Source organism: Bubalus bubalis, chromosome 1, assembly GCF_019923935.1.
Source record: "Bubalus bubalis isolate 160015118507 breed Murrah chromosome 1, NDDB_SH_1, whole genome shotgun sequence".
Classification (NCBI taxonomy): domain Eukaryota; kingdom Metazoa; phylum Chordata; class Mammalia; order Artiodactyla; family Bovidae; genus Bubalus; species Bubalus bubalis.
In genome coordinates, this window is record NC_059157.1 from 131008231 (window position 1) to 131020823 (window position 12593).

General features: G+C 40.1%; 1 long non-coding RNA gene across 1 annotated transcript in view; it reads right to left on the reverse strand.

Annotated features, from left to right (window-relative positions):
- Positions 1 to 2781: 2781 nt before the first annotated feature.
- LOC112585561 overlaps positions 2782 to 12593 on the reverse strand; it is a 385559-nt gene continuing 375747 nt past the window's right edge. The window contains exon 3 of the long non-coding RNA XR_006551647.2: positions 2782 to 3612. This is a non-coding gene — a long non-coding RNA (uncharacterized LOC112585561). The remainder of the gene's footprint in view (positions 3613 to 12593) is intronic.

The window sequence follows — 12593 nt, forward strand, 5'->3', positions numbered from 1 at the left end:
CAAGATTTTAAAAACCTTCCACATAAATTTGCTCTTTGCAATTCTGTGAATTTTTGTTTTAGTTTTTGATAATCGATATTATGAACTCTAAGTCATGGTAACTTTAACTACAAAATATACCCTCTCACCCCTATCCCAGGAGCCAAAGAAGATGCCAGCAGCAAATAATGTTTGTCTATTTACTTTAAGTAAGACACTGCTTCTTTCATTCAGTTGCTCAGTATCCAAGATTATATAACAGCAGAGAATAGCATACACTGAGGAGGAAAAGCTTAGAGCAATTAGTTTCCTTCTAAGTACCTTCGGCCTCCTTCTTTAGGTTTTTAAAAAACAGGCAATCATACAATGAATTTCAAGCAGCCATACAAAGCGCTTAAAAAACTGTTTCTACAGTCTTAATTTCCTTTCATCCTTGTACACATAGAAGAGAGGAAGTAGCCATCACGTTCATGTCCTAAAATTGATCACTCAGTCCAGAAAGTTTTCTATGCTTTCCACCTAGGTTTTTCTCTGACTTTTCAAGGTACACGTGAGATATTTCCAGTTCTGATACAGAAAACCAAAAGATAAAATGTCGACTTGTCTTGCACATTCCGGGTGCCTCCCTAGACTCCCGCCACTCTCCCAGCAGAGCAGAATGAATATCTGTGCTAACCACACATTTCAGGACAAAGGAACTAATTCATGGGGGAGGGGAGACCACACACCATTTATAAGGTTTGTTCAGTTTACAAGAAAACTATTGTCAATGCTTTGTTGATTCATTATGAATGACCCTGCGTGACAAATAACAAGCGGCTACCTCCTTGCTTGAGCCTCACCACAAAGCTGCCTGCGTTTGAGAACAGCCTAGGATCTGTTGGGCTAATTGTTATTTAAGGAAAATGGAGCTGTAGGTACAGGAGACGGTTCTGATCACAGACAGAGCCATTGGGTTGAAGATTTGATGAAACTGTGGCCCTGGTACCCAAAAGATCACACACAATAGCACAGTGCTTGCTATTTGCTGTATGAAACTCTGATGTGAAGAACCAAATTCCGCTAGAGGGAGTGAAAAGAGCCCAGAAAGGATCATAGAGATGCTGACTCTAGGCAGGGTCCCACCACTAGGACGTTTCAGTCACTACGAAATCTTCTTGTCTCCCCACCTACAAAATGGGACTAAAATATTTTTTTTGAAGGAAAATCACCTTAAAATCTTTTGTTGGAAAATGCTATACAGCGCACAAGTATTATCTTCATCATCCATTGAACCTTTGTACTTTTTCCCTCTGTCCCGAGGGAAATAATAAATTGACATATTTTCTGTCATCAGAGATCCTTTTAAGACCACAATGTGATTGCACTCCAGTACATCTCACACTTATCCCCATTAAAAACACACAAAAGGGTGAAAACAGGGAAAGAAATAGGTAGGCATAAAGGGCGGCTCAGATATCCTGTCGTACAACATGGGCGCTCTCTCCTAACCTGCCCCAGCCCCCAAGACAGGGAGCATAGCCACAGCACAAAGAAGCTGGCAAATGGGCTCTGCCTAGGTGCCGGTTGAAACTGGCTGCTCGGTGGGGAGAGCACACAGATTGCTCTCCTGAGTGGTCATTTGATTGCTGATCAGCCATGTGTTCCCCTACTGCTCCAACAACCCTGAACGGTGCCCCTTATCTTTTTAAGTGGTTGGCTTAGATGGAAACACAGGAGAGAAATCCGTCCCCTCAAAGGGCCCCTACATAGTAGCGCTGTAGCAGTTTCTTTCTTTAAGGAATAAAGGAACCTTAAAAAATCAGCCCAGACCTCCATGGAGAAAAGTTCCTTGGTGGCCCGAGGGAGAAAGAAAGCTTGCCCTTTCCCTTCCCATCTCCTTCAGTTCTCTCTGCTATGGGATTTCCCAGAGCCACGAAGTGGGTTTCAGAGGAGAAAGAGGAGAGCTTTTTAAGGTGGTGGGGAAACTGGCCCTCTGACAGGTTGCTGAGGAAATGTTACTTGGTAAACCTGTATGGCGGGCAGTCTGGCAAGTCTACCCAAGCCAACTCCCAGGTTTCTATCCTACAGCTCTGTTCCCACATGTGTGAAATGACACATGTACAAGGTTGTTTACTGTAGTACTATTTGCAGTAGTAAAGACTGGTGACACCTTAAAGGCCCGTCAACATGGGTTGGTTACATTATGACGCAAGGATACAAGGAAATAACAGACAATGTATTAATAAGAAAGAGTGAGGATGATCTTCAAGATATAATGTTAAGAGGGAAAAACAAGCCACAGAAGAATATGAACTATATGAGACCTCTGTTGAAGAAGGGAAAAGATTGATTGATATTGCTTTCAGGCTGTATGAGAGTAGGGCTCTTGCTTTCTTCAGTCACTCCCGTGTCCTTAAGGATGAGAAATACTTTCAAGTGAGAAAAGGTCTGAAATAAAGTTGCAGTAAATGAGGGAGAGCAAGACAGTCAACAATAGATTTGGGGAAAAAACAAACAAACAAATCTGGATACTAAGTCAGTCAGACAAAGACAAATATTTTATGGTATCATTTACCTGTGGAATCTAAAACATAATACAAATGAATTTGTTTACAAAGCAGAAATTGACTCACAGACATAGTAAACAAATTTATGGTTATCAAAGGGGAAAGAGGAAAGGGATAAATCAGGAGTATAGGATTAACAGATATAAGCTACTATATATAAAATAAACAACAAGGATTTACTCTATAGCATAGGGAACAATATTCAATATCTTATAACAACTTAAAATGGAAAAGGATATATATATATATATATATATATATATGTGTGAAAAGAATCTGGACTCAAAGTTGTATTTAGAATTGATAGAAAATTTAATGAAAAAATACTAGTAAATACTAACAGTGGGATCAAGAGTGATTTTCCCCTTCTTTTTCCTTTCATCCGCTTGTCAATTTTTCTATGAGGAAGCACTTATTTAACAATTTTACACCAAAACAAAATAGAACATTGGATGTTGTTAGGAAGACTTGAATTGAGGAGGCGAATGAGAAGAAGGCAGGTAGTGCATCTCACTGGTGTTTTCCCCCAGGTTTATGCTGTGAGCTGGCCTTAGGGTGCCCTAAGAAATCTTTCTGGACTTCAGCAACCACTCTATACCAATTCCACCATGAAGAACATGCAGTCATACTTCCACTATGGAATCACCTGGGAGCTGCCCTTACGACACAGTCAACCATGTGTTCCAAAGAAACTGACAAATCATTCAAAGCAGTGTTGACTTTCACTGGTATTGTTTCCATTGACTTGCAAATAAGTGCACTTGTGTGGGACAAAAATTCCTACACACACTGCCTCTGGTTACACAGAAACAGCTGAGGGCAAACAAGGTGGTGCTTAGCAAAGTCGGGACCCTGTGCTTGGCATCCTCAGGATGCCCCTCCTAGTTGATTCCCCAGGGTTACAAGGATATTTTCCTTTCTCTTTCCTGTCTTTCTCTGAAACCTGGAGCCCATCCACATACATCTTTCCAGAAGGTGCCCACTCGCCACATCTTCTCCCTTCCCCCTTCTCCTAGGTGGTGGTGGTGGTTGGAGGAGTCTCTTTTGCCTTCCGCTCTGTCCTTCCCCAAGCCTGGCTTTCTTTCTGTATTGAGAGATTCAATCCCATGTTAGTTACTATCAAATAATACTGGAATCATAACTCACTTTTCCTAAAGCCCTAGGTTTTCTAGCCTATGGGATGCTATGTGAATTTGAAAATGTTAGAATATATATTTTCAAAGTCTCTGATGTGGGAGCATATTGTTTGGCAATAAAACAATTCCCTACTTCTCCGAATAATTTAAGTTACAACCAGAGTTTGTCTGTTTGAGAGTTTCCCAAAGATTCGTTAGAAATTAACAGGACTCCAGAAAAATAATGATCAAATGAGTTAGGAAAACTTACCTCCTATATTGCCTTCAAACAGCTTCACCAATAATGGTGGTTATTAAAGGCTAGGTAGAGTTCTATGATAAAATCTTTTATATCAAAATTTCCTATATTTGTTATGCTTTTTACCTTCCTCTTCCTTTTTATAGAGTTCCATTATTATATCATGAACTAATGATTCACAGTTTGATACTGGTATAATCAATTCCCTTAAAAATCAACATTCCCCCCAATATTATTATTGTTATTATTTACCGAGTACATTTTGTTAAGTTCCTGATAAGAATAACCTTGTTTAATCCTCACCATAACTATATGACATAAGTACCATCCATTTGACAGATGAGGAAAAGGAGGCCTTGAGAAAATGAAAAAAAAAAATTCCTCAAAATCAAACCACCATTAAATGGCACAGTCCGGATTCAGTTGTTTCTGTCTGATTCTGTAGACTTGTGTTCCTCTTCTCAGGGACTTATGAGAGTCTTTCTTGATGGTGTCTGAATCCATATTTGGATCTGATTTCTAAGGAGTGGAAGCCTGGAGGGTGACAGCAGAAGGGGGAAGGGGAAATACAGGGCAGGAAAAACAGGGGCCCTGGCATGGCAGCTCCTCCCCACCTGGCAATTCTTCCTTTAGTTATTTTATGGTCTCTCAAAATGAGCTTTGGTTTCCTCATCTGAAAAATGGACATACTGATATTTCTCGGGATTGTTACAAGGCTTTAAGTTAAAAATCTATAAGTGCTTATCAGTTCAGTTCAGTTCAGTCACTCAGTTGTGTCTGACTCTTTGCGACCCCATGGACTGCAGCATGCCAGGCCTCCCTGTCCATCACCAACTCCTGGAGTTTACCCAAACTCATGTCCATTGGGTCGATGATGCCATCCAGCCAACTCATCCTCTGTCGTCCCCTTCTCCTCCCACCTTCAATCTTTCCCAGCATCAGGGTCTTTTCAAATGAGTCAGTTCTTCACATCAGGTGGCCAGAGGATTGGAGTTTCGGCTTCAACGTCAGTCCTTCCAATGAATATTCAGGACTGAATTCCTTTAGGATGGACTGGTTGGATCTCCTTGCTGTCCAAGGGACTGTCAAGAGTCTTCTCCAACACCACAGTTCAAAAGCATCAATTCTTCGGCGCTCAGCTTTCTTCACAGTCCAACTCTCACATCCACATATGACCACTGGAAAAACCATAGCTTTGACTTGATGGACGTTTGTTGGCAAAGTACTGTCTCTGCTTTTCAATATGCTGCCTAGGTTAGTCATAGCTTTTCTTTCAAGGAGTAAGCGTCTTTTAATTTCATGGCTGCAGTCACCATCTGCACTGATTTTGGAGCCAAAAAAATTAAAGTCTGTCACTGTTTCCACTGTTTCCCCATCTGTTTGCCAAGAAGTGATGGGACTAGATGCCATGATCTTAGTTTTCTTAGTGTTGAGCTTTAAGCCAACTTTTTCACCCTCCTCTTTCACTTTCATCAAGAGGCTCTCTAGTTCTTCACACTCTCTGACATAGGGGTGGTGTTATCTGCATATCTGAGGTTATTGATATTTCTCCCAGCAATCTTGATTCCAGCTTGTGCTTCAGTCAGCCCAGCATTTCTCATGATGTACTCTGCATATAAGTTAAATAAGAGTGACAATAAACATCCTTGATATATTCATTTCCCTATTTGGAACCAGTTTGTTGTTCCATGTCTTGTTCTAACTGTTGCTTCCTGACCTGCATATAAATTTCTCAAGAGGCAGGTCAGGTGGTCGGGTATTCCCATCTCTTTTAGAATTTTCCACAGTTTGTTGTGATCCATACGGTCAAAGGCTTTGGCATAGTCAATAAACAGAAGTAGATGTTTTTCTGGAACTCTCTTGCTTTTTCAGTGATCCAGCAGATGTTGGAAATTTGATTCCTCTGTCTTTTCTAAATCCAGCTTGAACATCTGGAAGTTCCCAGTTTAGATACTGTTGACCTGGCTTGGAGAGTTTTGAGCATTACTTTGCTAGCATGTGAGATGAGTGCAGTTGTGCAGTAGTTTGAGCATTCTTTGGCATTGCCTTACTTTGGGATTCGGAGAAGGCAATGACACCCCACTCCAGTACTCTTGCCTGGAAAATCCCATGGACAGAGGAGCCTGGAAGGCTGCAGTCCATGGGGTCATTGAGGGTCAGACACAACTGAGAGACTTTACTTTCACTTTTCACTTTCATGCATTGGAGAAGGAAATGGCAACAAACTCCAGTGTTCTTGCCTGGAGAATCCCAGGGACAGGGGAGCCTGGTGGGCTGCCGTCTATGGGGTTGCACAGAGTCGGACACGACTGAAGTGACTTAGTAGTAGTAGTACTTTGGGATTGGAATGAAAACTGACCTTTTCCAGTCCTGTGGCCACTGCTGAGTTTTCCAAATTTGCTGGCATATTGAGTGCAGCACTTTAACAGTATCATCTTTTAGGATTCAAAATAATTCAACTGGAATTTCATCACCTCCACTAGCTTTGTTCATAGGGATGCTTCCTAAGGCCCACTTGACTTTGCATTCTAGGATGTCTGGCTCTAGGTGAGTGATCACACCATTGTGATTATCTGGGTCATGAAGATCTTTTTTGTATGGTTCTTCTGTGTATTTTTGCCGCCTCTTCTTAATATCTTCTGCTTCTGTTAGGTCCATACCATTTCTGTCCTTTATTGTACCCATCTTTCCATGAAATGTTCCCTTGGTATCTCTAATTTTCTTGAAGAGATCTCTAGCCTTTCCCATTCTATTGTTTTCCTCTATTTCTATGCATTGATCACTAAGGAAGGCTTTTCTTATCTCTCTCTGCTATTCCTTGGAACTCTGCATTCAAATGGGTATATCTTTCCTTTTCTCCTTTGCTTTTCACTCCTCAGCTGTTTGTAAGGCCTCCTCAGACAGCCATATTGCTTTTTTGCATTTCTTTTTCTTGGGGAAGGTCTTGTTCCCTGTCTCCTGTACGGTGTCACAAACCTCCATCCATAGTTCTTCAGGCACTCATCTATCAGATCTAATCCCTTGAATCTATTTGTCACTTCCACTGTATAATCATAAGGGATATGATTTAGGTCATATTGAATGGTATAGTGGTTTTCTTTACTTTCTTCAATTTCAGTCTGAATTTGGCAATAAGGAGTTCATGATCTGAGCCACACACAGTCAGCTCCCGGTCTTTTTTTGCTGACTGTATACAGCTTCTCCATCTTTGGCTGCAAAGAATATAATCAATCTGATTTCAGTATTGACCATCTGGTGATGTCCATGTGTAGAGTCTTCTCTTGTGTTGTTGGAAGAGGGTGTTTGCTATGACCAGTGTGTTCTCTTGCCAAAACTCTATTAACCTTTGCCCTGCTTCATTCTGTACTCCAAGGTCAAATCTGCCTGTTACTCTAGGTAGTTCTTGACTTCCTACTTTTGCATTCTGCTGCTGCTGCTAAGTCGTTTCAGTTGTGTCCGACTCTGTGCCACCCCATAGACGGCAGCGCACTAGGCTCCTCTGTCCCTGGGAGTCTCCAGGCAAGAATACTGGAGTGGGTTGCCATTTCCTTCTGCAATGCATGAAAGTGAAAAGTGAAAGTGAAGTCGCTCAGTCATGTCCGACTCTTAGCGACCCCATGGACTGCAGCCTACCAGGCTCCTCCATCCATGGGATTTTCCAGGCAAGAGTACTGGAGTGGGGTGCCATTGCCTTTTCCATTTGCATTCTAGTCCCCTATAATGAAAAGGATATCATTTGGGGGTGTTAGTTCTAGAAGGTCTTGTAGGTCTTCATAGAACCATTCAACTTCAGCTTCTTCAGCATTAGTGGTTGGGGCATAGACTTGGATTTCGGTGGTATTGAATGGTTTGCCTTGGAAACAGAGATCATTCTGTTGTTTTTGAGATTGCATCCAAGTACTGCATTTTGGACTCTTCTGTTGACTACAATGGCTACTCCATTTCTTTGAAGGGATTTTTGCCACAGTAGTAGATATAATGGTCATCTGAGTTAAATTCACCCATTCCAGTCCATTTTAGTTCACTGATTCCTAAAATATCGACGTTCCATCTTGCCAGCTCTTGTTTGACCACTCTAATTTACCTTGATTCATGGACCTAACATTCCAGGTTCCTATGCAATATTGCTCTTTACAGATTGGACTTTGCTTCTATCACCAGTCACATCCACAACTGGATGGTGTTGTTGCTTTGGCTCCGTCTCTTCTTTCTTTCTGGAGTTATTTCTCCACTGATCTCCAGTAACATATTGGGCACCACCGACCTGGGGAGTTCATCTTTCAGTGTCCTACATTTTTGCCTTTTCATTACTGTTCATGGGGTTCTCAAGGCAAGAATACTGAAGTGGTTTGCCATTCCCTTCTCTGGTGGACCACATAAAGTGCTTATAGTGTAGTGCTTTGTCATCCTGAGCCACTGGTGAATGACATGTATAAATCCCCAAGATATGGTGATAATATCACCTTGGACAATTTTTTAAATCTCTCTGTGTCTTAGTTTCTTCACTTGTAAAAAGGGGATAACAAAGTCACCTATATCATAGGGTGATTGTGAATATTATATGTCAAGTTAACACATAGAGCACAGAGGGAGCACTATATTTATTATTATTTCCCTATGGCTGGCTAACACCATGGTGGCAGCTCTAGAGAGTACACCTAGAATGCTGTCTATGGAATAAAAAACATCAGACTCTCCACCTCCAAAGACTCTATTGTCTGTACGTAAGACCATTACTCTTTTGTCCAAACAACTGCCATATGCCTCAAAAATTTCATGTGCTAGCTAGACTTCATGCGCTAGCCACTCTTCAGCAAAGCCTTTTAGACTTTAAGGGGAGAATTGTAAACAGCTTTTAATCTCTTTTTTCAATGAGTATTGATTGTGGTTAGCCTCAGGAAGCTTTGGGAAGTTTTGGAAATAGCCAGCTACCACCGCCACAGTCACTTTCTACATTGCTTGGCCAGAAGAGAAAGAAGAAATAATCTAGTTTCCCCCGCCCTCTCACCCTCCACACAGAGGATCCCTGAGCCACGGCATGGACACTGTTATGTTATGGCATTATGCCTCGCTGTGAATTTGCAGAGCAGTGAGGAAACACTGCTAAGCTGCAAAGCTTCTGAATTTCCATGCAGGTGAGTTCACAGAAAAAATAGATACGAAAGCAACAAACAAAACTTTGGGATGATGCTGAAGATTTGTGTTTGGAAAATGGAAACAAATTTAACTGGAATTCATAGAATTAGGGTTTCCTGATTAAATGCTTTGGTTACTAGAAAATTTTTTTTGCTTCAGTTCATATTGATAATATTTCTAAATGATATGTTTTATTATAGTTATTTTGCAAAATAAAACTTTGATTCATAGAGAAAAACCTATAAAACATGGACAAATATTAAAAATATGAAAACCATGCATAATCACTGTTTGATGTGAGAACCTGTCAATGTTTCAGTATTTTTAATACATATATATTAAGCATACATTGTACTAGTATTAAGTATACATCATAATAGTATAACTCTACATCTTTACATAATTTTCATAAAATTGAAATTATACTGTTCTATGTACTTGTTTCATAAATTTGCTTTTAAGAGTAATATTATATTCTGAACATTTTTTTGACCTTAAATATTTGCCAAAATTATTTGAATGGCTACATGAAGTTCCATCATATGCATATACAAAGATTGATTGCAGGAATCTCCTATTGTCAAACATTTACATTGTTGCCAAAATTTTAGTTAAAATTTGAAAGTTACTTATAAACTGTGATAAAAATAGTCTTGTACATAACTTCTAACATGCATTTCTGTTTATGCATTTAAAAGTCTAGGACTGAAATTATTTGGATTATAAAGGATATGGACATTATAAATACAATTGACCTTTCTTTTGCCAGTTTAACTCTATAACAGAAAGTAAAAAGGTAAAAGAGGCCAAATTCCATACCACCTAAGTCCCTCCATAAATGAGATCCTGAGCTATTTTTTCGGTTTTAGGTAGGTCTAATTTCTCTTTTCTCCCCTCCCTCCTCCCTTCTCACACTCTTCCCAAAGCCACTTGAGCCCCAGGCATAGTAGCACTTGCTATCGTTGAATAGTTCCTAAACTTAATAGATCTGGGCTTTTGCTCCTTCCGCTCTCCCCACCTAGAATGTTCTTTTCAACACAGGCAGGTGCCTGCCCATCCCCCAAGTCCTGTCCAATCTTGAGTAAACAACTTAACCTCTCTGGGCCTCAGATCCCACACCTTTGGAACAGACAATAGTAATATTACTTTCCTCCTAATACTGTTTGAGGATCAATGAGCTAATACAAAGTCCTTAAAATAACATTTGCCTAAATTTAAGAAATATTCAACAAATGTTTGTTAGTTGTTTAATTATTGTTACCTGACACAGTTCATCATCTGTATTATGCAACCAGTTTATACATAATTGCACTCAATTTTTAGCAGACCTGCCAGCTCTAGGATTTCACAAATGGATGGCAGTTGTTAGAATCTTAAAGGGACCACAGAGATATCTAAGTGTGTGTTCAAAGTTTGAAGAGTCATTTGGGGAATGTGTTAAAAATGCAGATACCTGAGGCCCACCCCAGTCCTATTAAACCAGACTCTCTGGTGGAAGGCCTAGAAAAATGCATTTTTATCAAGCTCCAGGTGATTATGAAGCATGATAAAGTTTGGGAAATACTCATCATAGTTTGAAATCATAGGTCTGCCAGTGAGAGGACAAGGCCATAAAAGCTTAAATAATTCTCCTTCAATGAAAGTAGAAAAAAGCCATCTAGTTTGTGGAATGAAAGAACTGCCGTATCTCACATCACCAGTGAAACACAAATGATTTCAAGGATGCTTCAGTGATGCTGTGGTTCCAAGCTTTTGTACTGGAATAAAGGAAGAACATGAGCTCTGGTCAGGCTTAAAATTTGATTTCAGATCTGTTGGCAGAAAGATTGATCAAAGTTTGACCTAATTGTGGTCTTTCATTTATGGTGAAAACATGAATCCCAATGAAGAATTGATCTCAATCACTGAACAGTGAGGGACACAACTGTAGACACACATCTACACCATGCAAGACAGAGCTGCTTGCTCCCGATGCGGACAGTTCTGTTTTGTCTTGTCTATTTAATTTGACATTTGTCTTTTGGCAGAAGATGCATTACTGAGACAAGGAACAGAGATGATGTCTCCTTCCTTTTGGAACCACATGAAGAAGTTTCATTTTATTTTAGGGGTGAGCGGATGTGTGAGTTGAGGGACGATTTCCTGTGTAATTACTTCTGAGATACATATTTCCATTTGAGGAAAAGCCATACAAGAAAATGAAGTCCATTCTTAATAAATCAGACTATTCATTTTATTCAAGGACCACTTCTATTTTTGAAAGCAAACATAGCTGATTCTGAAGTCAAACACAACAGTGGTACGAGACTACCACTCCCACTGATTAAATCATGTGATTAGAATAGAGCTCCAATTTTAAATAAACAAAATTAAGGCCTTTTTTTTAAAAAAGATAATGGTACTGAGTTTTCTGGTAAAGAACATATTTCCTAAATGAAAAGAGAGACTTATCCACAATTGCTACTTGCAGAAACAAGAAACTGTAGCATCCACAGGAAACCTCTGAGGCTATTTGTTATGCTTGCCATACTATTATTATTAAAGAGAAAAATTAACTACCAGAGTGTACACGGCAAATGGGCCCACCGTCTTGTACCATGGGTGCCTTGTCCCCACACACCAGTGGGACAGGTTCTTGGGAAGGAGTGCCATACGTACATGCTCATCACAGGCTTGGCCAGGTGTCTGCATTGTGGAGAAGGTTTCCAAAAACAGGACTTTACCAATTTTCCTTTTCGTCACAGGTTTGAGACAGAATCCTGCTGCTTTTTGGCATCCTCTCCACAATACTAGTGAAGGACAGAGATGGTGAAGGACAGGGAAGTCTGGCGTGCTGCCTTTCATGGGGTTGCAAAGAATCAGACACAACTGAGCGACTGAACAATAACCATGATACTAGAAGAATATGAGTGACATGGGCCATAAAAGAGTGATCGCAATTGCAGTGTTCATAAGCAGCCAAAGAATTTCATCTTGGGACACACAACCTTTTGGGAATCACTAAGATTATTGTTTCATGTTCTGTATCTTCCTCACTTCCATCTCCACCATTCCCATCCCACCAAATTCCCTCTTGACTCTGCATCACCTCACTCCTTCTTCCTCACAGACTGTAGCAAGTGGTTTCTGTTTGACTTTGGTTTTAAACATTGTTAGGGGCCAAAAGATGGAAATGACCCAACACCTTGGCTCTGCTTTCTCATTTAACATAATTTTAAAACTCCATTTTAATCTTAAAGATCTCAAAGATACAGTGGCTGCTATAGTTTTCCCTAGCTGCAGAATCAGAATTCATTATACCTACGTCCATGGGGCCAGGGTGTTAGATTATGCATCCTTGCACAAATCACAGTATACATTTCCCTGTGTGCTGTACTTCTCAGGCAGCGGATCCAGCTATAGCTGTAATGTATGAGAATGATTTCATCTGCATTGTTTATATTCCTAGCTAATAATTACAAGTGGTATTCTGTGCCATATTTTCACCTGATTTAAAAATTTTATCACAAGTAGAATTAAACTGTTCATAATGGAGCCAGGACAAATACCTTGAAG